Source organism: Protopterus annectens, chromosome 7.part0 (genome assembly GCF_019279795.1).
Source record: "Protopterus annectens isolate FY-2018-M chromosome 7.part0, PAN1.0, whole genome shotgun sequence".
In the NCBI taxonomy this organism is placed as follows: domain Eukaryota; kingdom Metazoa; phylum Chordata; order Ceratodontiformes; family Protopteridae; genus Protopterus; species Protopterus annectens.
The window spans coordinates 1,990,565,638-1,990,591,470 of NC_056739.1; positions in this window are offsets into that span (position 1 = coordinate 1,990,565,638).

The window sequence follows — 25,833 nt, forward strand, 5'->3', positions numbered from 1 at the left end:
AGAGCACCTAGGGGAAAACCTGAGATTTTCTGCTGTACCAGAGAAGCTGGAAGTAACAGACTGTATTAATTTTATGAAAGCACAAATAAACAACTGAACTGGTATTCCACTGCAGGAGTTGTTAATGGAAGGGCACATTGCGTGTATGCCCCAAACCTGGCCATGAGAAAGCAACTGAGACCTTTAATAGTAGAGATGCAATCCTACCAGCAGAAGGAGTTGATTCTGACAAAACTGTGTCAGAAGGACAAAGTACTAAAAGCAGGAGATAGCAGAGAGTTTGTGGAAAATGATCACTCACTGCACACCAGGCAGAATTGGAGTTAATTTATTCCACTATTCAGGGAATGTCGAGAATCAGGCATGAGACTCAAACTGCTGTACCCATTTTTTCCAATAAAAAGTAAGCTGTGAAACAGAAGAAGATTCTACTTCTTGTTCTTTGGGTAATAAAGACCACAAAGAGGCTGTGCCAGTAAAAACATTTTCAATGTTTCAAAGGAAATTGCTTGAGAGATGGCAAAAAGCACAAGAGTTCACTAGAAGAAATGAGAGTATGTTGGAAATGAAGCAGAGATGGGATTTGGGAGATGGAGATGAACAGGAATAAAACCAGTAACTTGGAAACTGACAAGTGTGGACTTACAAAGTAATAATTATATTTGTGAAACATGAAGAACAAGAACATCTGGAAATATTGGACATTTTTGACTTTGTTAAACTTGTAGGGGACTCTAAAGCACATGCCCTACTCCATGTCATCAATATTAATATTCAGAAAAATACTTAGGAGAGGGTAAGAGGATGGAGAAAATTAACTGTAAGTAAAACAATTTTTTTTCTTAAAAGTAATATTTTCATAATACATGATTTTCTTTGTATGCTGTAAATTAACGTTTTCTCAGTTCATTTTAAGTGTAATGAGATACAAAATTAAACAGGTGCACCTGCTGTTTTTCTCCCTTCTGCTGTCTTTCTCCTTGTTCAGTTTTAAGAAATGTAGGTACTGCAATATAAAAAAAAGAAGAAAAGTCTGATCAAAAGAACACGACAAAAGAAAAAATTATGTACTTTTTCTCATTCTTGCATGGGGGATTGACTGGACCAAGGCCCTTAGCTTGATCTAGTAACAAAATTTAAGAGAAAGCAAGTAAATGAAAAGGAACATGAATATTATCAAGCTTTTTTCTAGCAAATGAATGTATGCTTTTAGTGGCAAGTTTGTATCTGGTCCTCATGTCTTCATAGAGAAACTCTGATAAAGAGAAATGGCTAGGAGATAATGTTTCCTGAAAGCTTTCAAGTGTTTTTCCTCACTGGGAGAGCTATAAAGACAAGACACAATCAGGCAGCACTTAGTAGAAGCACAGGCTGTACTATGTTTCTTAGCAGAGATAACCTTTCTTTTAGATTAACCAAAGTCTATGAGTGTGGCTATCAGTTTGGGACACATGTTCCTATTAGGAGGGTAATACATCAATATTTGAATATGTACATAAGTTTGTGTGTTAGTATTAAGTTAATAGGTTTTATAGGGTATCGGGGGTATTTTTTTTTTTTTGAAGGCTTTTAATAAAACAAAAAGTTTTGTAAGACGTGACAAAGGCTCAACGGATATGACAAGAAACAACTGTATAAAAGATCAACCTGCCAAACAGTGTATGCATGTAACACAAAAGCTGGAACTAGACACTTAAAAAAAGCTGTTGTACCTAAAAGGTGGAAATGATAACTTTTTAACACAACAATGCTTTCTGTAATGTCTTTAAATGTTAATGGTCTCACAGATAAATACAAAAAAGAAAGAGCAGTGAACTCATATCACATAGCCAAGCACAACACACACCTATGCAAAGGTCCTCAATAAAAAATTACCTAAACAGCAGAGACCTCCAAAACACACTCACAAACATTCCAGACACAACACCAAACACATCACATACAACAGACGCATCAGTATCTCAAAAACACAATCCATAATGCAAAACAATAAAACATCACAGCTCACAAGACATAATAAACCAAATACACTAGTCATTGTTCACTCAATTGTGAGACACACTGATGTCCCCCTCACAAAGCTTGACAAGGAAAAGGTCATGATCAGTTGTCTGCCTGATGCCAGAATCCGCCATGTCATGCACACACTTAAGTCTCTGCACAAGTACAAGTACAACTTTGTCATTGTACATGTTGGTGTGAATGACTTAAGACATACCTCCCTGGACTATATGAAGAAAGACATGATTGAACTCTCAGAGTATGTGTTCCAGGCAGGTATAACCCTAGCCCTAAGCAGCATCCTACCTTCACCAAGAATGATACCACAATAGCAACAAAAAATAATTGACTTCAACAATTGGCTTAGTTTATGGTGTCATTCCAAGGGGATCCAGTATTTATCTGCCTGGGATGACATGGTCAACAGAGATGGCCTTCACCTCTCACCACTGGGTTTCCGGATCCTGGCTAAGGCTCTCACCTCCTCCATTGTGCCTTTTTTAGGCAATGTCCCAAGGACAAACCTTCCAACATAAAAGATCTGTCAAAAAGCAAACTGAAGGTCATGCTGTTTAACGCTAGGAGCCTAAACCTGAAAATGGACTCATTGGAAGCTCTCCTTACACTGAAAGATGCTGTCTGTGCAGTCATGGAAAGCTGGTCCAGCACTGCAGAGAGCATCCCTGCCTTACCAGGTTATACTTCAATCCACACATTCTGACCCCAAAATGAGGTTGGGAAGACTAAGGCTGGTGGAGTCTCTATCTTCATCAAGGACAAGCACATCTCCAGACTGGTTTGCCAGCATGATGCACTGGAACTATTCCAGGTACAACTGACAGTTGGAAAGACACCCATCCAAGTTACGCCTAGCGATAGAACCTCCTTCATGAGTCAGGACACCAACTCCTCTTAACTGGATCTACTTGACTCCATCAAGGTACCCCCTAACACTCTGATCCTTGGTGACTTCAACTACTTCATCATAGACTGGGTGAACTATTCTTGCACTAACACACTGTCTGAATGACTCCTCGACTTCATCAGTTCTAACGCACTAGACCAGCTCATCTCATCCCCCACAAGGGGAAATAACATTCTGGACTTGGTTCTCACCAACATGGGTGAACACTGCACCACTCCCATAGTATGTTCTTCTATCGGACTGTCTCATTCAAAGTTTCTATCCCACCCAACCCCCCCCCCCAGCCAAAATCAAGCTAAAAAACTTCTCAAAAGCTGACTACAACCTCCTAAGGGAGGGTATCTGTAGCTTCACACCCCCAACAGGATGCAGACAACAGACAAGTATGCTGAACAGTACACCAATTCAGTTTACAAGCACCTGTACAACTGCATGGACTCAGCCATACCCAATAGAACTAAAACCTGCTCCTCAAGGAACCACAAACCTGTTTGGTGGACATCCTCTATCAATAGGCTTTACAACAAAAAGAAGAAACTGTTGTCCAAGGGTAAAAGAAAACAAATTCCAAAGTGGAAAAACTCCCTCCTTAGCCTCAACAAGCAAATTAGATCACTAGTGAAAACCTCCAAGGCCAATTATGAATCAAAACTAGCCTCCATAACAAAGGGAAACTATAAAGTCTTCTTCAGTTATGTCAGGAACCTCCATGGCAAAGCCCAGGTGTGTTCCAAATTAGTACTTAACAGTAACACTTACACTGATCCTGTTGACTTAGCCAACCTGCTAGCAGACAAGCTCAGTGCAAACTTCACCCCCGTCCCCCCCAAGGCCCTTTCGACATCGCCAATACTTGTTCCACACCTCACATCTCCACAGATCAAGTGTTACAGGCCCTATCCAAGGCAAAAAATACAGCTTCCATGGGACCTGATAGTATCCCAAGATGTATTCTGCACCATCCCTAGCAAGAACTAGCTTTGCCATTGAGCACCCTATTCAACCACAGCCTAAATACTGGCTTCATTCCAGTAGAGTGGACAACCACTACTGTAATCCCCTTGCACAAAGGTGGTGCCACTACTGACCCTGGAAACTATCGCCCCATTAGCTTGACAAGTCTGATCTGTAAAGCCATGGAGCATTAGTATGGCTCTCATAAACAAGGACATAGACAATCTCCAAGCACTTGACCCCACCCAGTTTGGATTTGTCAAGGGCAGATCTTGCCTGTTGAACCTGGTTGACTTATTTGAGACTGTCACCAAGGCCCTGGATGAGGGAAAGTCAGTACATACAGCTTACCTTAACTTGGCCAAGGCCTTTGACACAATCCCCCACTTGGGCATCATCAAAAAGCTAACACAACTTGGGGTAAATCCCTATCTCATCAGGTGGGTGGCCAACTGGCTCACCAACAGGACCCTCAAAGTCAAGAAAGGCACTTCCACCTTTGATAGCAGACCAGTCACTAGTGTAGTTCCCCAGGGATCTATCCTGGAACCCCTACTGTTTGGCATCTATTTCTCGGAGGTACAGGCAAAGACAAAAGGCCTGTGGCTGACCAAGTTTGCTGACAACTGTAAGTTGGGTGCTGTCATTGACTCCCCAAATGAGGATCTCACAGCAACTAATGACTGCTGCCAAAGTCATGGCCTCAAGCTAAATGCAAAAAATGTATCATCATACCATTCGGCAAAAACATGACCCCTACTGAGTACCACATCAACTGCAACCTCACATTTGACAATCATGTAGCAGGCAGTGGTCAGAAAAGCCTATTACTTGGTTCATCTCATAAGTAAAGGGACTGCATCCAGAAAAAAGGAGGTTATTACCTCTCTATACTCCTCTTTCAATAGACCAATATTTGAGTATAACACCCCATTTGAGATGTACCTCTCTAAACATCTGCACCAACTGGAAAGGCCACTGAAATACCTCACAAAGAGAATCCATGGCCTCCAGCACCTGTCCTAGGCAGACAGGCTCAAATCATTATCACTCTACTTGTTATCGTACAGATTGCTCAGGGGTGATCTGTGTCTCGGCTACAAGGCAATCTTGGACCCTGGCCTACTAGAGATGCTCCATATCCATAAGTCTAACTCTTCATACACTATCCGCTCAAAAGGCCTGAACCTAATATGTGACATTAATAAAACCTGCTGGAGACACAGTTTTGTCTGACAGAGTTTGCCCTGTCTCTGGAATAGACTTCCCATACATGTCAAACAGAGCACCTCACTGACCCTCTTCAACTGCAACCTTGATGAGTGGATGGGAAACCACAAATTCATCCCAGGGGTTCCACCTCTGTCCTTCATTGATAGGGGTGCCAGGTGCTGACTGAGGTTTCTTTTTGGGGATAAACTCATGGCTAAGCTTGTAAGAGCCCCAGGGCCATTAGCCTAGTAACCTCCTATGATCCTATGAACTATTTTAAAATGTAGAGTGCAAATAGTTATGCTACAGGAGACACACCTGGAAAGAGCTGAACATGTGAATTTGATAAAGAGTGGTTTTCAGGATGATTATTCAGTGGAATACCTGGGTCAAAGGAAAAGTGGAATACTTATATTAATTGCAAGATGAGCTCCAATACTGATAGAAGAGGATAAAAGATAATAATGGTAGATTTGTAGTACTAAGGGGCAAGGAAGAGGATTACACTGGCGTGTATTTATATTCCACCTAAAACTGCTATAATGCAGCTTCAGAAAACTCTGAGAGAAATAATCAGCTTTCAGTAAGTAATATTATTTGTTGGTGGGGACTAGAATTTGATTTGCAGCAGTGAAGCTGTGTCTTGGGGGTCCAGAAAGGAAAATATAACACAGGAGGCTAGATTTTTGAAGAAATTTATGAAAACATTTGGCATGGAAGATGTGAATTCAATACTAGGACTTTGGAGTGAATTTACATATTATTCACCAAGATACAAACACTGGGTTAGGCTAGACAGAATTTACATTTCACAGAAGCATGTGCATTTAACTGAAAGTCTTGATATGCACCCAATAACAGGTCTATGTTTACCCATCGAATAATAAAATCTCCGAACGGCACTACATCATAAATGCTGTTCCCCAAACCCTCCTCCTGTGGGGGGAGCACTACAGTGGGAAAAGGGTAAATTGCCTTATTCCTACCGTGATCCGATCTTAGTCAGAACGGCTCGATGAACAACATGTTCAACGACATTCACCGTTTGATGCTTTTACCATTCGATGGGTAAACATAGCCCACCCAATAGCTATTTCAGATCATTAGCCAATAATAACTAAACTAAAAACACAGGGTAATGAAATAAAAAAATGAGACAGTGGAGCTTTCCCACCTATCTGTTGTATAGTGAAGAATTTCAGGAATGGGTAGTGGAAATTACTCAGGATCTATTACAGAAGAGAGAAATTTCTTCTAAAAATATAGCTAGGGAGTGGGATAAAATAAAAGAGTTTAAAAATAGGTGGAAATAAAAAAAGAGATATGGTTAAGAAGTAGCAAAAATAATTTAGCAGGACTGACAAATGTTAAAGTATTGCAGAATAGGGGGAATCTCACAGAACAGGAAGAGGACCAACTGCAGAATGCTAAACAGAAAATAAGGGATTACCTCAGTAATATGCATGAGTTTAGAAAGATTGCTATTAAGCAACTGTTTTTTTGATAATAATCCTGGGGCACAAAAACTCCTAGCACAACAACTCATGCAACAGAACACAGAAAGGGCTGTCACCAAGCTTAGGGAGCCTATAACAAGGAAGATAACAAGAGATCCTGTAGAGGTACTAGAAATATTTCAGAAGTTATTTGAAAATCTGTATAAAGCAGAGAAATATGGAAATCAAGAAAAGGTACAAATGGAGATGTTTATGGAAGAATTAACTATGCCAAGGTTAGAGGTAGATGAAGCTCAATTACTAACAGTATAGGAGGAGCTGAGATAAAAATGGTGATGTATAACCAATCTATAGGGAAGTCCCCAGGAATAGATGGTATTCCTGTGGAAGTTTTGAAGCTTGGAGGGAAAAACTAATAAAGATTTAAAAGATTTTGTTTAATAGTGTTTTAAGAGGAGGAGACATACCAACATCCTGGATGAACGCGGTGGTGACTGCAATACCTAAAGAAGGTTAAAGACCCATCAGATCCAGCTTTATACAGGCCTATTTCAATACTAAACATGATCATAAAGTGTTTATGTCTATAATGGTTAAAATTGATAGATATGGATCAATATAGATTTGTGGAGGGGAGGCAAACATTTGACATAATTAAAAGAATACTGATGATCCAGGAGGAAGCAGAATGTAAGAAAATGCCAATGTTTTGGTGGATCTTGATGCAGAGAAAGCATTTGACAGAGTAAGCTGGGGCTTTATGAGTAAGGCAATGGAAGCATTTGCATTCTTGGATAAAATTATAAGGCTGATTAGCAGAATATATGAGGGATCGGAGGTGAAAATTGAAGTTGGTGGGTTCCTCTCTGATAATTCCTGCTTCAGCAGAGGAACCAGGCAGGGATGTCCTTTTTTTCCTTTGTTATTTGCATTATATTTAGAAACACTGAGAAAGAAAATAAGGGACTCAGAAATTCATGAATAGTCAAGAAAAACTGGCTCTATTTGCAGATGATATTATTTTCTACCTGACAAAAACAGAGAAGACATTTCAGTGTTGTGGAACATTCTGAGACAGTTTCAAATTTTCTTTGGGATACAAAATTAATGAAGCTAAAGCAAAAGCAATAGATTTAAAATTATGCACCCACACATGAATTGATTCAGCAGTATTCATATTTATGGGTCATGACAGAATTAAGTATTTAGGAGTTGTTGTTGTTGTGTCTTTTGGCTTTTCCCGGTTAGGGGTCGTCACAGCAGAACTCTGGTCTACTAATGATTGGCAGTAGATTTTTACGTGCCGAGTTGCCAGCCCTGATGCACAACCTTCAACGAAGGTACGCCCATTCACGTATGCATGTCTCCACACAGAAGATGCTCTAGCTGAAAAGCGAATGGGACAACGTCTTGCTGTGAGGTGACAACGCTACCGCAGCACCACCACCGCAGTCAATAAAGTATTTAGGAGTATGGATTAAAAATGATTCTGTTGTGGCAGTTAAAGATATGTGGGAAGAGACTAAACAAAAGATAATATAAAAAATAAGAAACTGGAAGCTCTGTTATATGGATATGGATATTAAGACACAAGCAGTTAAAATGTTTTTAGTCCCACTAGTCTTATACACAGGTCAGGCATATTTTTATCAACCAGAGGAGAAGTTGTGGATAGCAATTAATAAAGAGCTGAAGGACTTTATCTGGGAGGGGAAGACGGCAAGAGTCAAGTGGCATAAGCTGATTCTTCCAATAGAACAAGGCGGATTGGGTATTTCAGAGCTACACAGTTAAGGCTCCTATACATAGCACAAGCAGAAACCTATAATTTAAAGTGGAAAGGGATGATGATGAAATGGGGGAAGCTCAAGAAACAAGAGAGACTGGGATTTTGGATGCAGATCTTTAAGGAGAATAAGAAAAATCATACAGAATATTATATTCATAATGCAGCAGAAAGTATTCTAAAAAGTAAGCCAACACGGGAATGGAGAAAGGAGATTCTGCCTATAGGGATGACTGCAATTATGGATACAGACAACAGGCAAGAGGAGGATGGAATTTACTGGAGAAAACTGGCAAAGGAACCAAGGTATTGGGAGCAAATAACTAGAGAGGGAAATGTAATAGAATGGGAAGATGCCAATAATTTATTTGGACTGCAGGTTAGAGATTACCTTCCCTATCAAGGATTGATATCAGAGTATAGGCAAATAGAAATAAATAGGGGGGAGTCCTAACTGAAAGACAAGCACTAGTAGAGTTTTTAGTAGAATATACAACAGAAGCTGCTGTTAAAAAAGGAATAGTTAGTACAGCATATAAAATATTGCATGATAACTATAAGAATCAATCAGTGAAGATTAGAAAGGATTGGGAAGAGTGACTGAATAAGCAATTCACAAAGAAAAAATGGGGGATATGTGTATGTTTCCCAGATATGCAAGACAATCTAGAAGATTTAGGATTTTTGCTTGGAAATGTTTACATTGTTTATTTTATACCTCAAGTAGACTCCAGATAATTATTCCTCAGGTAAACAGCAAATGTTGGGGGTGTAATGGGGAAGAAAGAGGTAATTGGAAACATATTTTCTGGGAGTGTAATGAGTTGGTAGACTTTTAAGATTCCCTGCAGACTATTCTATCAATACTGGGTGAGCAAATTGGTGTATCTAGGGAAATTATATTTCTGAGCTATGATACAGAATCAGAATTGCCTAGACCTAGTAAGGCATTGCTGAGTCTAATTATGGTGGCTACCAAAAATGCAATTAGTAAAAAATGGAAATCAGAGTCTAAACTAACTGTACTAGAAGTAGTGAATATAGTAACAGAGATAAAACAAATGGAATTGGGATCTTTAGAAAAAGGGTAGGAGCAAATTGCATAGAAAAACATGGAATTCTGGGAACAATACATACAGGGAGGAATGGGGTTTAAAAGAAGGCAGGATTTGAATGAGCTATGCAATGTTTGACTGACAATGACTGGATAGATTATAAGTGACTTATAATGTTCACAACTAAAATTATGTCAATATAGTTTGTGATATAAAATGCTTGCAACTAAAATTATGTCAATATGATTTGTTTTCATTTATATGAATGCATGATTGTCTATATCATAAGTAATAATTTAATAAAGAGGTTTCTTGTTTAAACAAATGAAAGCACACCAAACAGCCTAGCACCCACAGACAGGAGGAGAAAAAGCACGTCAAATACTAGTCCAATTCACCACTTATCAAAGGGAAAGAGTTTCAAAGTCTGGAAGCCAGGAAATAGACTCGTGTAGGAAATCTGGAGTCTAAGCTGATGTGGACTTCTCATTGTTGACATGAGAGAAGAGCAGCGTTCATACAAGTTCAAGTGAAATGTAGGGAAAAGAGGGTAAAATTCAAAATGTCCTACCCAGAAATCCTGGATGTGTTTTCCAGAAGCTCTAAAAGCACCTGAGACTTAAGGAGAACCAAAAACCAGCTGCACAGCAGGGGCCACCACAAAGAGATGAATAGCAGATTCTAACTATAAGGAGAGGAGGAGCAAATATTTTTTTACCGTTCAAAAATATTCAGTGTTGAAGACCATGTAGAGTTACTCCAGGTAAGAAGAGAGAGGGGTATGGGAACAGCATGACCAGATGACTGCAGCCACTCACTCAGGTAAGTGGACGGGACAGAAATGGACTCAATAACACAAGAAGACATGCATAGAAGGACTTTAGAGACCGGAGTACTGTTTGTACTTAGAAACATTAACATGCAGCTAGTCAGCAGACAATACACAGAATGCTTATAAATATTGTAATAAAAGTGTAAGCATGTTGTACCTCTTTTTCATCTTATTTTTTTTCTTAGATTAGTACTAAGCTAACTGCCCTTGTGAGCCATTTTAAGCCTAGCCAATTATCCCTTGTGAGACTCAAACCCTGCACCTTGCGTTTGCAAGGCAAACACCTTAACCATTAGGCCACCCTCCCAATCCTTATTTCCACTTTCACTCTTATTTCTCTGTTCTGTACATTTTTTAAATTAGCTAAAAGAGAACTTGGTTACTCAGAAAAGGTGCAGGGGTTCAGTGATTTTTGGGACCACCTGGCTACTAGTTGAATGTATGAAAAGATTAACAGCATGATGTCAAAACACGCAAGGCTGTAGAAGGCAGTGGCAATGGGAAGAAGGAGAAGACCTCATGTTAGATGGTACGCTTCACTGGGAGATTTAGAGTGCAGGAATGATTGGACCCTAAAGTGAAAAAACAAATTAGCTACTGAGAAAAAAGAAAGAAAGAGAGAGCTGGTGAAAGTAAAAAGGTCTAAAAAAGTGAAGCTTAGGGAGAAGTTAAGAAAAACTTTGAAAGTGGAAATAAGAGTCAAACAATGGAATTAGTTCCAGCAAACCAGTAAGTGGGAAAATATAACAATCCAACTGCGACAATCAGAGGAGACAGGTACAAGGTATAAACCAAATTAGTTAGAGCATAAGAGGGAGACAATGTGAAAATCAATGGAAGGAATGACAGGGATTAAGGGAAAAGGGAACCTTATACAAAATAGTATGAAAAAGAAGGTTAAATAGGGAATCTACTGAGATTAAACACAGGGGAAAGGTATCAGCTGGAAATGTTCACTAACAATAAGAGAAGCAAGGCTAAGAAACATGAAGTAAAAGGATCCAGGAAATAGCAAATATATGACACTGATGTGAAAATAAAGCAGAATGAAGGTCACTAAAGGGAGGCAAGCATTAAATGAACGCAAAAATAGGTTATAAAGTGCAAGATATGTATGGAAAGTGACAGATAATAAAGAAGAAGGCAGACCAAAGCAGACCAGTAAAAAGATTAAGTATTATATAAATAAGTAACGTAGAACAGAGAAAAGAAAAGCAAAGACTCTAGAATCATAATGTTAACATACTAGAACACTGCTAATACAAATGAGAGGCAATAACTCGAGGGATTGAAGGTAACCAATGCCTGGACATGTGGGGCTGCTTCCCATAAGTCTCAAAGCAAAGAGTGGTTGCAAGCATCTCTGTAGTGGGTGGAGATGAGACATAGATCACATGGCCAATCTGGGGCACAGGCCCCCATCTTGTAAGTAGTTTTTACTGACATGCATGTAATTGGGGGCTATTTATTTCACTGTTTAGAGCTTTGATGGGAAAATTAGGTGTTGGGATGATGAAGAGGGACATGTGTTTTGATAAAGTCATGGGTGATGACAGGACAGTACGGAAAAATTAAAAATCAGAGTACAGAAAAAAAAAACAGATTGGAAAGATTGGATGATAGGACTGGTTGATACAACACAACTAGATATACTGGTAAAAAGTCAAACAAGGGGAGAAGGGGAGAATAACAAATTGGACTGCAAATGGATCAACAAACTCAGTGCAAAGTGATCATATTTTGAACTTGCTATGAAGAAAGTGCAGCACTAATGGCATTTCAGAGACACACCTAAATGGGTAGGACCATGACAAATTTGTGAGAAGGTGATAACGCGTAATAGTGAGTTCTAGCTATGCAGGGCAAGGAGGAGAATGGTAATAATGCTAAAGTACACAAATGTAGAAAAAGCAGTCCTAGGAAAAACAGGAGATAACAGAGGTAAGAGTATACCTTCCAATCCAAAGTCAAAATTCAGCTCTTCCAAAAAATCATATTAGATATCATTTACATTAGGGACAGCTGTTGGTAACAGGCAAATGGAATATGATATTCCAGGAGAAAGCAGTAGCAGGGGAAAAAGTGTAAGACTGACAAAATGTGAAAAAAAAACAACTGACACCACTGAGAGTGAAAGACATGTTTAAAATAAATAGCAAATGCAAGGGGACAAGATACATATACATCTCCCCTAAATACTCGAGATGGTCAAAGATAAACAAGGTATTTGTTAACAGAGAACAAGCAGCACAGCTAGTAGAGGTTAGGGTTGGTCAACTGACTTTCTCAGACCATGCACATGTAATAATTAGGATGCAATTTGGGACAGAATAAACTAAGGAACAATCAGTGGATATCCCCCATATGCAACTTGAGTAATGGAATTTTAAGAACTGGGACAAGTACAAGGGGTTGAGGAGGGAATTCTAAATGAATGGGAAGAATGTTAAGGAAAACTAAAGAAGGGGTACAAGAATATATTTTAAGTCAAGACAGGGAGGAAAATATAAAGTGATTTAGAGATGGAGGAGATCAAAAAAATGAAAAATGTGTGAAAATAGAATAAAAGATGAAGAAGACAGGAGTTTTAAAACAAGGAAGAGCATGTATATTATACAAGTAAAGAGTTGGAATATGAATGGATTAACAAGAGTAGTACAAAGGGATCACATTTTGAAATTACTATGAGTAAAGTACAGCAATAATGTCCCAGCAAGAGACACAACTAGAGAAGATAATTGCAGGGGAATACAGACATCAGGATTATGATGCAACAGGTGGCTGTGAAAGAACTGTATTATGCCAATACCCCCACAGCAATGAGGGCACTCTCAGGTAGGCTAAGGCAGTAAGGGATAGAGATGACTATCAATCAGTTATGGAAACTAGTGAGCAGGGACATAATTATCAGACAAAATAATGGAGGTTTTCAAAGATATAGAAAAATAAAAAAGAAGATTAAGTCAGAGAGACAAGAGGGAAGCAAGCGGCTGATAAATCTCCAGGACTGGACAGAATCTCTATTGAAGTTTGGAAACTGGGGTGGGTAAGCTAATACATATATGGGTAAAGCTAATGAATAATACACTATTGCAGAAAGCAATGCCCAGTTCTTGGAAGAAAGGAGTTGTCACTGTAATTCCAAAAGTGGGGAGAGACTTAAATGATCTGGTCTCATACAGACCCATAACAATTTGAAATTGTGGCTACAAAGTGCTCATGACAACGCTAGCCACCAGATTAGAAAAATAGTGCCTGAAACAATACACAAGAGATCAGTGTGCCTTTGTAGCTGAAAGAACATTCAATAACATACTACAAACTTTAATGGTGATACAAGACACAGAAAGGAAAAGGAACTTGGTTGCTGTTCTCAATTTAGACACAGAAACAGTATTTGATCAGGTGGAATGGAGAAATTCATTTTTGTTGCAGGTTTGCAGGAAATATCCATCCAGGAGCAATATATAGACATATTAAAAGTATGTATTATGGGTCACAATCACAGGAAAAATAAATAGTTAGCCTGTCTGAAGAATTCTGTCTATCAAGTGGAATGAGACAGAGGAGTCCCTTGTCCCCCTTTTATTTACAATATATCTTGAATCTCTAGCTGCAAGAATAAGAACAGAAATAGAAAGCTATCACTTGGGAGAGGTGGGGAAATGGAGCTAAAATCACATTATATGATTATCATATAATAGAAATGTTATGAAGTCCTGGGAAAGACACAGGACTGATTCTTTAACTGCCAAACTAAGTGGAAGTATCAAGTTATATGTTGTAACCTTTTAAGTTACTGCTAATCTGCATACAAAACCTTAGATTTACTCAACTCTCTTTTTAAACCAAAACATACAACTTAGTCTACTTTTTTAACATTCTCCTTTTTGTTTATAGTACTGTTTTATCTGCCAACAATATACATGTATGTAGCTTACATATTTAAACTACCAACATTCTCTATTGTTATCTTTATTGAAATGTATCTGTATTGCTGTTTTTATTGCATTGTATATCTTTGGAGCTTTTCTCCCCGGGCCTCCACTGAAAAAGGGCAATAGCTCAGCTGAACACTCCCGGTCAAGAAATATAAAATAAATAAATAATGTAAACAAACTGAAGGTGATAGATGTTACCTTGAAAGATAGGGAAATGTTTAAAATATGACGCCCAAATCTCTGCTCACAAAATGACCTGAAAACTCTTGGGGTGCGGCTAAGAAACATATATGAGGAATGCAAGACATATTCATATCAAGAAGTGTTAAGAAAAATAAAAGAGATGTTAAAAAAGTGGAAAATACTGAACACAGAACTAGATTGCCAGGTAAAGGTTTTAAACTGATATGTATTCCCACACAATCCTTTTGGTCACAATCTGGAGCCTGTATTATGGTGAGAGTAAAGAATGGATGAGAGATTTTCTTTTTGGGCTGGGTGTCTCCAAGGATGCTTGGGAAAAGGTGACCATGCCAAAGGAATAAGTCAGTTTGGGAGCAATGGAGCTAGGAAAATATCTGAAAGCCATACAATGGCTGTGGTTAGTACAGTGTTGGAATCAAGAATATCAAGTGGTATGGAAAAACATGCTGAAGGAGGGAAAAACTGGCTTGGTCAAAATAACCTACTTGAAGCCTTCTGGGGGGGACCTAAAGAAAATATCAGTCAGCCACTGCTGGTGATACTCAGAAAGAATAGGAATAAAGAATTAAAAAAATGGAAACAAGAAAACAAGACTTTCTCCAAAAAGGGGTGAAGAAAGTGGGCAAAATGTATTTGGGGAGATGGTACAAGAGGAAAACCAATCTTAAATTTTGGGACCAGACAAAAGTTAAGGATACATTTATGTAGAGGAAAGAGGCACAAATGAAATATGGAATAAGACAACATGATAAATGAAAATACTATATGTTAAGATTAGAAATGGAAAGAAAAATCTGAGTTACTTACAAGGAGGAGGAATTTCTAGAAATGTTAAAATGGATACTGCACACAAGAGGGCTGAATATGGAAAGACGGGGACAAGTAGCATGGATAAAGATGTTGCTGCAACAAGACCAGAGAGATGCAAGCCTAAAAATGATAAAAGGATGGGAGAGGATATTAGGAATAGAAATAACAAGTAATGAAATGGGAGGCAATATATCTAACAGCAAGCAAAGCACTGAGAAATCGAAATGTTACAATATTTAAATGGAAGTGCCTGAAAAAGTGCTTTTACACCCCACAGAGGACTGACAAACCCTTTCTAGTAAGAGACAGAAGATGCTGGAGATGTGAGGAGAGAGAAATTGGGGACTGATGATATATTTTTGGCATTGTAGGAAACTACAAAATTTTAGAGCCAGACTAGAGGACATAATTCAATGAATAACTGGAGAATGTACAACATAAGTGAGGCAAACTATTTTTATGGTTGTGAAAGGTGATGCAGAGTTAATCCAAAAGATGGAGGACTTGTTGTTCACAGTGTTAGCAGCAATGAAGGCAATCACAAGGAGGTTGAAACAAAAGGAGGGTCCGAACAAGAAGGGAATAATAAAGATAGTAAAAGGTCTTCGAGAAAGAATAAAGACATAGAGGTTCTGAAGGGCCTCAGGAAAATTGTAGACAGATGGATGCCCTGGTTGAATTGTATAGATAAACAATTCTAAGCAAATATAAAAAGCAATGCATTAATGAAGGACATAAGGGAACCAGACTGAAGGCCTGTGAGTAGCCTGTAGATAAATAAAAAGTAAGAATAAGCACCAATGAGGTCCATCACTGTTTTTGTTAGTTAGGATGTTTTGTATAGTAGTGTAAACACATTGCTCTTCTGGCAAATTTAACTAAATTCAGGTGAAGCTCCAGGTCATAATGAAGACATATCCATTAACTGAATTCTTAAAATGCGTGCTTATAAGTTGTACAGAATGCCCTTCTTACTATGTAGAGACATGGTGGTCAAAGATAAGGCTGCTGTCAACCTGTGTGCCCAGATCTCTCACCACTGAGTGCTTAATTAGGGTGTTGCTATTGATGTGGTAGTTAGCAGGAGCATCGCTCTTACTGAAAGGGATGATAATACATTTTTTTGCATTGAGTTTAAGACCATGGCTTTGGCACCAATCATTTGTTTGTGTAAGACACTCTTGCAGGATGTTAACATCATTTGGAGATTCTATGATCACTCCCAGTTTGCAGTCATCAGCAAACTTTGTCAGTCACAGACCTTTAGTTTTTGCTTCTACTTCAGAGAAATAGAGTCCAAACAGTAGAGGTCCCAGGACTGATCCCTGTGGAACACCACTAATTACAGGTCTGCTGTTGGAGGTGGATTCCCCTATTTTGACTATACGGTTTCTATCAGTGAGCTGGTTAGCGACCCATCTATCGGTATAAGGGTTGATACCTAGCTGGGTGAGTTTGTCAGTGATACCTGAGTGGAGGATAGTGTCAAATGCCTTGGGTAAGTCTAGGTAGGCTGTATGAACAGATTTCCCCTTGTCCAGGGCCTTGGTGGCTGTCTCAAAGAAGTCTACCAGGTTTAACAGGCATGATCTCCCTTTGAAAAATCCAAACTGAGTAGGGTCAAGTGTTTGAAGATTACCTATATCTTTGTTGATAAGGTCCATGATTATTCACTCTATGGCCTTGCAGATAAGGCTAGTCAGGCTAATAGGTGTATAGTTCCCAGGGTCAGTGGAAGCACCACCTTTGTGCAAGGGGATAATGGTGGCCATTTTCCATTCAGCTGAGACAAACCTGGTGCTTAGACTATGACTGAAAAGAGTACCCAATGGTGTTGCTAATTCTTGTTGGAGCCCATGTAGGATGCAGCCTGGGATGTTACCATATCCCATAGATGGTGTGTTCTTGGCCTTAGCGAGGATGTTTATGACCTGGTCTTTAGAGACACAAGCTAGAGGACAGGTGGGAGGGATGTTATGGGGTACATGTGGCAGGGACAGGGGAGTGAAGTTTTCACAGAACCTGTTGGCCAACAGATTAGCTATGTCCACAGGCTCAGTATATGCGGTATCATTAACTACCATTTTGGCACAAATCTGGGCCTTTCCTTTTAGGTTATGTATGTAACTAAAGAATGCCTTATGGTCGTCCTTTGTTAAGGAAGCTGATTTGGATTCATAGTTTGCTTTGGAGGACTTCACAAGAAGTCTTATTCGCTTGTGTAAGCTGAGGAGGGAGTGTTTCCAGTCTAGGGCTTGCTCCCTCTTACTCTTAGACAGAAATTTATTCCTCTTATTGTAAAGCCTGTTAATGTCAGTTGTCCACAAGGTAGGTTTGCTCTTCCTTGAGGAGCTTGTGTTGGTCCTATCAGGTATAGCCGAGTCAATGCAGTTATACGGGTGTTTGTATAAAGCATTAGTGTAGAAATCGACACATTTGCCAGTTCCATCTGAGGGGGGAGGTGCAATGAAGCTATTTATACATCCTGTAAGAAGTTATAATCTGCCTTGGAAAAGTGTTTTAGTTTAGTTACTGCTGGGGTGGGGGGTCAGTTGTTATAGTTACTTCGAATGACACTGATTTGTGGTCAGATCTCACCAGGGAAGACCTCACAGTGGGGGTGCTACAGTAGTCCCCCATATTGTTAAGCACCAGATCCAGGATGTTGGCACCCCTTGTGGGGATGTCAACCAGCTAGTCCAGGACACTGGAGTTAAAGTCAAGGAACTTTTGGGCAAGTGAGTTTGAGCACGAGTAATTTACCCAGTTAATGGATGGGTAGTCAGAGTCTTCAAAATCATGGTGTTCGGATGTTTTTTGATAGACTCAAGTAGATCCAAATAGACAGATTGGGTGTCCTGATTTATTGAGGAGGTTCTGTAGATGGCAGTGACTTGAATGGGTGTCTTACCAACATTTAATTGCACCTGAAGTATCTCCAGGGAATCATACTTTTTAACCAATCTGGAGGTGTATTTATCTTTAATAAATATTGCTACACTGCCTCCTTTATAGGTTCATAGATTAGTACTAAGCTAACTGCCCTTGTGAGCCATTTTAAGCTTAGCCAATTATCCCTTCTGAGACTCAAACCCTGCACCTTATGTTTGTAAGGCAAACACCTTAACCATTAGGCCACCCTCCCAACCCATTTTTAGTTTCATGCCTTCAGTTTGTGGTCTGAATGTGTGGAAGGAGGTGTAATCCAGTATGGCTGGGGTGTGCTCCCAACAGCCTTGAATCAGGTCTCTGTGACTGCACAAATGTCTGCTTCTTCCAAGGTAAGGACTGCTTCCAGTGAGTGTAGTTTCATGTTAAGACTCCTAGCATTTATAGCATAACCTTAAATTTGTTTTTAGGTGGCGTTTTTACGTCAGGAATTTTGTCCTTGAGACACTGCCGCCTTAGCCAGTGGCCGAAATCCCAGGGGTGACAGATGAAGACCACCTCTGGCAAAGCACTGAGGCCTGTCGATCAAGTCATCCCAGGCTGACAGATACTGGATCCCCTTAGAATAACACCAGAAACTAAGCCAATTATTAAAGTCAATCATTTTCTGTTTGTGCTGAGGCATCATCCTAGGTGAAGGCAAAATGCTGTTTAAGGCTCTGGACATACCTGCCTGAGACACATAGTCTGAGAGCTCAGTCATGTCTCCCTTCATATAGTACAGAGAGGTACGTCTCAAGTCGTTCACACCAACATGGGCTATGATGGAGTCATAAGTGTATCTGTTGTTGAGTGACTTGAGTGCATGTGTAATATGGTGTATTCTGGCACCTGACAGACAAATGACCATGACCTTTTCCTTATCCATTCTGGTGAGAGGGACATCTGTGTGTCTCACGATGGAATCACCTATGACTAATATGTTTGTTTTTGTGTTTGTTTTGTGTTTTGTAAATACATGATTTTATTAGAGCTTGAAAAGATTGTGTGCTTTCGCCTGCATATCTGCAGTCTTCATCAGAATCTGATTTCAAGCTCTAATAAAAATAATTTATTTACAACCATAGTGTTGTGACAGAGTTTATATCTGTTCTGGCCTTGGAGTATGTGCTCATTTCAGTTGTCATATTTTCCTAGTGTTTGTGTGCTCACACTCTGTTTTCTACGTTTTACTAGTGTTTTTGTGTTTTGCCTTAAGAGCTTGACAGGTGAGATACTGGTGCATGATCTATTATGTGCATTGTGTTCTGGAGAGGAAGTATTATGTGTAACACACTTGTATTTGTGTTTGGGAGGTCTTTGTTGTTTAGGTTTGCTTCTGGTGAGGACCTCCACATATGTAGGTATATGTGATGTGGGTTTTGGTGGAGTAGGAGGTGAGGTGTGCAAGCTGACAACCCACTCAGTCAAATGTACTGACTGGTGTGTGAGAGAGCATGAATTCAAGGTTCTTCATATAGTCGCATCTTTTACATGTTGAGTTTGTGTGGACTAGGAGTAGAGGGTTGTCGGTGAACGTGAGAAACCTTTTTTATTTCAAAAACCAAAACTCAAAAACTTTGTAAGAAAATAGTCCACAGAAAAAACGAAGTTCACAGCCCAAGTCACAGGTCACTATTTAATAAAATTATAAGCACTTTCATTCAGTAAAAGATAACCCGAATTTCATCAGACAATCCCCTTCCAAAAATCAAAACCATTAAACACATTAACAAATAATGCCATCTAGTGACAAAAATCAAAAAGACACACTAAATTAATTAATTGCACAGTAATAAAAAAAAAAAAAACCTTAATCAATTCAGCATTACACTTTACATTTTTTAACATCAACAAGTTGGAAACTGATTTTATATCATGGAGACCAGGAGCATTGGTGGCATCCAAAAATAGTTACTAATAAAGTTCATGTGCTTCCAAAAAAGCAGCCCAATTTCCCCTCTCTCAAGTACTGCAACCTTCTGAAGAATAAAGAAGGATTTTTTTTATTATTTCTCCAAGTCTTTTGGGTTTCTAATACCATGACAGGAATGGACCCCGTTCCTAAGTCAAAGTATAACTAAAGTTCATGAAATTAGTATTGTTTCAATTTTTGATGTTAGCCAGAAGTACTCTTCGCAGCACCTGTAATGTGCCCAGTACTGACCCCTTCTGCAATTCATACAGAGTTACATGTATCAGTAACATATCTAAGTATGACTGTAAATTCTTTTTTATAAGACCTGTTGCTCCTACTACTACTGGAACTGTCTGAGTATCCTTCTTCCACATTCCCCTCATTTCTGCCTGCAAATCCTGGTATTTTATGACTTTGTGTCGTTCTGTACATAACAAACTGTAGTCACTGGGTGAAATTTCAGTGATCAATGCTACTTTTGTCTTCTTTTCATGGACTACTATATCTGGTTTTCTTACATTTGTTTTTTGAACTGTTGGTAATGGGTGATCTCATGTTTTACAAACTTCATCATTTTCTATAAAGCTTTGTGGCTCACATTTCTAATGTTTTTCAGCTAGTTTAATATAATAATGTTTGCACAATCCCCAATGCAACTGCCTTGCCACATTATTATGCTTTCAGTATACAGTCCTTCAGTCATAAGTATATCACAACCAGCAACAAGATGTGTGACTGTTTCCAATTCTAGTTTACAAAACCTACATTTGTCTGTTTCTCCAAACCAAGGTGTACGTAGTCCACTATCTTAGTCTGACAATATTAACCTTTCATCTTTTAGTTTAAATTCACCTCTTAGTCATTTCTGTGTTCAATCCTGATCAACATTAAGTTGTTCCAAGAGTTTTCTGTATTTGTAACTATATTTATGCATTTTCCACATTTCTTGCCTTCTCATTTGATCCTTTACCTTATATTCTCCTTATGTTTTTTGGCACATTCAGTTGCTACCTGACTTTTTATCTACTTCTGTTTTGATTTCCATTGTTGCTTGACACTGATATGCTTCTGTTAAACTAAACAGGGAAGTCACCTTATACTTATTCTCCTCATATTTTAAAACGTTCACTATGTTTGGTCTTGTGAGGTCAGCAAAGTATGCAGTCCTACAACTGCAGATCTATACATGTAATCAATTTTGAGTAGGTCCAAACTTCCTTCAGAATGATGAATGTATAGTCTTGGTATACACTTCTTCTTCTTTCGGCTTTTCCTGGTTAGGGGTCGCCACAGCGGATCATTGATTTGTATAAATAATATGATAAGCACAAAGCATCCTTCTTGTTTTCCTGTCTAACTGATCTAAGACCTTTTGGGGCCACTCAGCCACTCCAAAACTGTAAGTTAGGACAGGAAGAGCAAATTGCTTTATAGTGTGGACTTTGTTCCTAGATGTCAGTGCTGTTTTCAGTATTAATTTTAGTCTTCCTTACTAAGTTTTATTCATATTTGTTCATGTTTTATTGTTGATCCTTGATCTTTTATCAGTTTCCAAATATTTAAACATTTTTTCTTGCTCAAGTTCTTTTATATCACATTCCTGTGCCAGGCTGATGTTTTCTTGGTGCTGCAACTTCCCTGCTTTATAGGTTGCTTTTTGCACATTCATCAAGACCAAATGACATTCTTATATCATCTGAAAATGTTTTGAGCACTTGCAGTTGTGCTTTCAGTTCCTCATCTGATGAAGTATACAGTTTTTAATCATCCACAAAAATATAAGTCTTTACACTTTGTTGTTTTCTTGGAGCCAAATTGTAGCCATGACCTAATCTGTTAAGTAGGCAGCCTAATGGGCTAAGGACAGGATAAAAGAGCAGCAGTGGCAAAGATTCACCCTGGAATATCCCCCTTTGAATTTTTATCCCTGGAATAATAATTTGTTCTTTACCATGGTTTAACTGCAAAGTGGTTTGCCACTGTTTCATGGTGGCTGTAATGTAATCAATCAGTGTAGTGTGTATCTTATACATTTGTAAGCATTATTTTAGCTATGAGTAAGAACTACTTATATGGGTACCCCAAACAGACACCAACCTGGTTAACAATAGGAAAAAGTACTGTTGTGTACACTTACCATAAATGTAGATGTTCGAGTGTCTTCACTGCTGCAGTCATCACATTTGGGTTATCCCTGCCAGGGTAGCTCTCGCTCGGCCAGCCTGAATACCAGAGACTTAGTATTTCTGCATCGGTTGCTGTCGCTTGAGGACTGACGTCAGGCTGTCAGTGGTATAAAGGAAGGCAGCTGATGCCATTACATCAGTTTTTCTTGCCCTAACCTGTCAGGAGCCCCCCAAAGTAGGAGACAAGGCTCTGGTGGCAGAACCCCACCAGTGGAAAATATGTCCCTTGTAAGAAAAGGAGAACAACAAGGAAGAAAGGTAACAAAAAGAGAAAAAGGGGGATGGAGGGAGGGAAGCCAGGATTGCAACAGTGAAGATACTCGAACATCTACATTTATGGTAAGTGTACACAACTGTAATATGTTCTTCATGTTTCACTGTTGCAGTCATCACATTTGGGTGGATTCCCAAAGCTGAGGAAATGGGTAGAGGCAGTCAAGGAAGCTAGGGGTTGGCTAGCATGCCCTGCAAGACTGCAGAGGCAAACCCTGCCCTGGATTTGGAAAAGAGAGGCAGGTGGTAATGCTTGGTAAAGGTGTGAACCGATGTCCAGGTAGTAGCCTCCAGGATGTCCCTGGTGGTGACTCTTCTGAGGAAAGCTGCAGAGGTGGAGGCTGCTCTGGTGGAATGTGTTCTGACCCCCCCTTAGGGGGAGGCTTGCCATGCTGTTTGCAGCAGAAATGGATGCAGTGTGCTATCCATTTGGAAATGGTTTACTTGGAGATGGCTTTACCCTCTGCCTCTGAAGCAAAGCTAACCAGCAGTTGATCAGACATTCTGAAGGGTTTAGTCCTGTCCAGATAGTATCTGAGCTGTCTGTGCACATCTAGAGAGTGCAGAATCCTTTCACCCTTGTTTTGAGGGTTAGGAAAGAAGGTGGGCAAATGGACAGACTGGTTGAGAGCCACGCTGGACACCACCTTGGGCATGATGGATGGATTAGTTCTGTGGGATACCCTGTCTGCATGGAAGGTGATGAAGGGTTCCACAGCCATGAGTGCTTGCAGCTTAGAGACTCTTCTAGCTGAAGTGATGGCCAGAAGGAAGGCTGTCTTACAGAGAAAAATTTTAGCTCTGCAGAAGAAGCTGGTTCAAAAGGAGGCAGGGTGAGCTTTTCCAAGACAAAGTTAAGGTCCCAAGCTGGTGTTGGTGCCCTTCTGGGAGGCCTTAAGTTGCTAGCCCCTCTTGAGGAAATGTTTAATCAGAGGGTGTGAAAAAAGCAGGTGCTCAGTGGGAAAATGAGCAGAAATAGCAGAGGCATGAATTTTTATAGAGGAGAAAGAGAGACCAGTGTGTAGTAGGTCAGCTAAATAATCCAGGATGAGAGGGATGGAGGGCTGTACCGTATTGGCCCCTTTAGCAGGTACAGAACCTTTTCCATTTGTCTGCATAAGACTTCCTGGTGCTAGGGTGTCTGGCCTCTCGGATAACATCCAGAACCTGTTTACTGAGGATGGCAAATTGGCCAGGTGTCAGGGTATACACCAAGCTGCCAAACTGAGTGTCTGCAATTGGGGGTGCATGAATTCCCCCTTCCCTCTGGGTTAGGAGTTTGGAATCTGAGGAAGATTCCATGGAGGCAGCGGGGACAGGCTGTGTAGCAAGGGGTACCAGTGCTGTCTGGGCCAGTCTGGAGCTATGAGAATGGTCCTTGGTTTTTCCTCCCTTATTTTGAGCAGTACCCTGGGAATGAGAGGTATGGGAGGAAAGGCACAGCCTGAGAGGTTTACCCAGGAGAAGGACAGGGCATCCACTTTCCATGCCATGCAGTGATGCTCCCTGGTGCAGAATTTGATGAGCTGATGGTTGGTGTGGGAGGCAAAAAGGTCGACCTCTGGGGTCTCCTATTTCTGAGTTATTAAGAAGAACGTGTTTCTGTTGAGCTGCCATTCATGGGGGTCCAAAATATTTCTGCTTAACTGGTCTGCCAGGGAGTTGAGTGAGCCTGACAGGTACTGTGCTAACAGGTGTAGTTGCATGGAAGAGGCTGTGAACCAAAGGGTCATGGCCAGCCTGCACAGCAGGTAGGAGTGAGTCCCTCCCTGCTTGCTGATGTACCACATCACAGTGGTGTTGTCTGTTTTGATCAGGAGAATCCCTGGAGAGAGAAGGGGCTTGAAAGCTATCAAGGCCTGCTGCACAGCCATCATCTCTTTTTGATTGATGTGCAGGGGGAGTTGCTGGGGGCTCCATTGGCCCTGTATGCACCTGTCATCCAGGTGTGCAGCCCAAGCATAGTCTGATGTGTCTGTGGGGAGGGTCTAGGTGGCGGGGAGTGGGGAGAAGGGCAATCCCTTGTTGTGGGAGCAGGCTGTTGCCCACCAAAGAAATTCCCTCCTCAGGCAGAGAATAATAGGTAGAAGAGTTTCCAGATCTTGAGAGTGTTGACACCAAAGGCTCTTTAGGTACCACTGAAGTTTCCTCATATGCAGTCTGGCATATGGAATGAGGTGTATGCAGGATGCCATGAACCCCAGGGTTTGCAAGATTTTCCTTGCAGAAAGCTGGGGCCTGGTGGCCAGCTAGTAGGAATTTTTTTTTCTCTGGTATGAGGCATGCCATCTGGGATGCTGTGTCCAGACTTGCTTCCAGGAAGATTATCCTTTTGGTGGGTACCCGTTTGGATTTTTTTTTTCGTTGATTGTGTACCCTAGGGAGGTTAGTAGGTCCTTTACAAAGGCCAGGTCTTTGAGCAGCTTTTCCTGGATGTCTGCCTGAATAAGGCAGCCATCTAAGTAGGGGTAAATTTGAATATTTCTTTGTCTGCAAAAGGCAATGTCCAGAGCCAGGCATTTTGTGAAAACCCTGGGAGCAGTAGATAAGCCAAAGGGAAGCGCAAAGTACTGAAAATGTTGAGATCATGCCCTGAAGCAGAGATATGTTCTGCAGGACTCCCTGATGGGAATGTGGAGGTAGGCCTCTTTTAGGTCCAGGGTGGCTAGCCAAGCGTCCTTGGAGAGCATAGGTAGCAAATGCTGGAGGGTACGCATTTTGAATTTTAGAATCACCAGGAAGGTGTTCAGAAAGGATAGATCGAGGATGGGGCATGAGGTGGCCTCTTTTCTGGGCACCAGAAAAAGTCTGGAGTAGAAGCCTTGGCCTATCTGCTCTGCAGGAACGTGCTCTACTGCTCCAAGGGAGAGCAGGGAATGGATTTGCTTTTGAGCCTCTACCCACAGATTTGGTGGTGGATTTGGGAACCCTTTTGGGGTTGGAAGGATGTGGAAGGAGTATTTGTACCTCTGAGATACAATGTTCAGAACCCATTGGTCCTTGGTAAAGGTGGCCCAGGTGCATGAGTGAAAGGAGAGGTTTCCTCCTAGGGGTATGTGAAGGTGGGCAGAGGCGAGTTTGAGAGAGGGTGAGTCATTGTGAATTCTTACCATAAGGGGGTGGCTTAGAACCCCCTGGTTTTGAAGTGGAGGCAGTCCACTGCTTAGATCTCTGCAACCCCTGGGACTGCTATCTGGGAGGTCTGTTTCCACAGGGCCTAGGCTGGCCCTGTTTACTAGGAGCAGGAAAGGCCCATTGTTTGGAGGGAAAATGCCTGCTGAACATAGGGGGCTGTACCTGTAAGAAATCTTTAACCATCTGTATAGATTTTGCTTTTTCTTCCATCTTTTT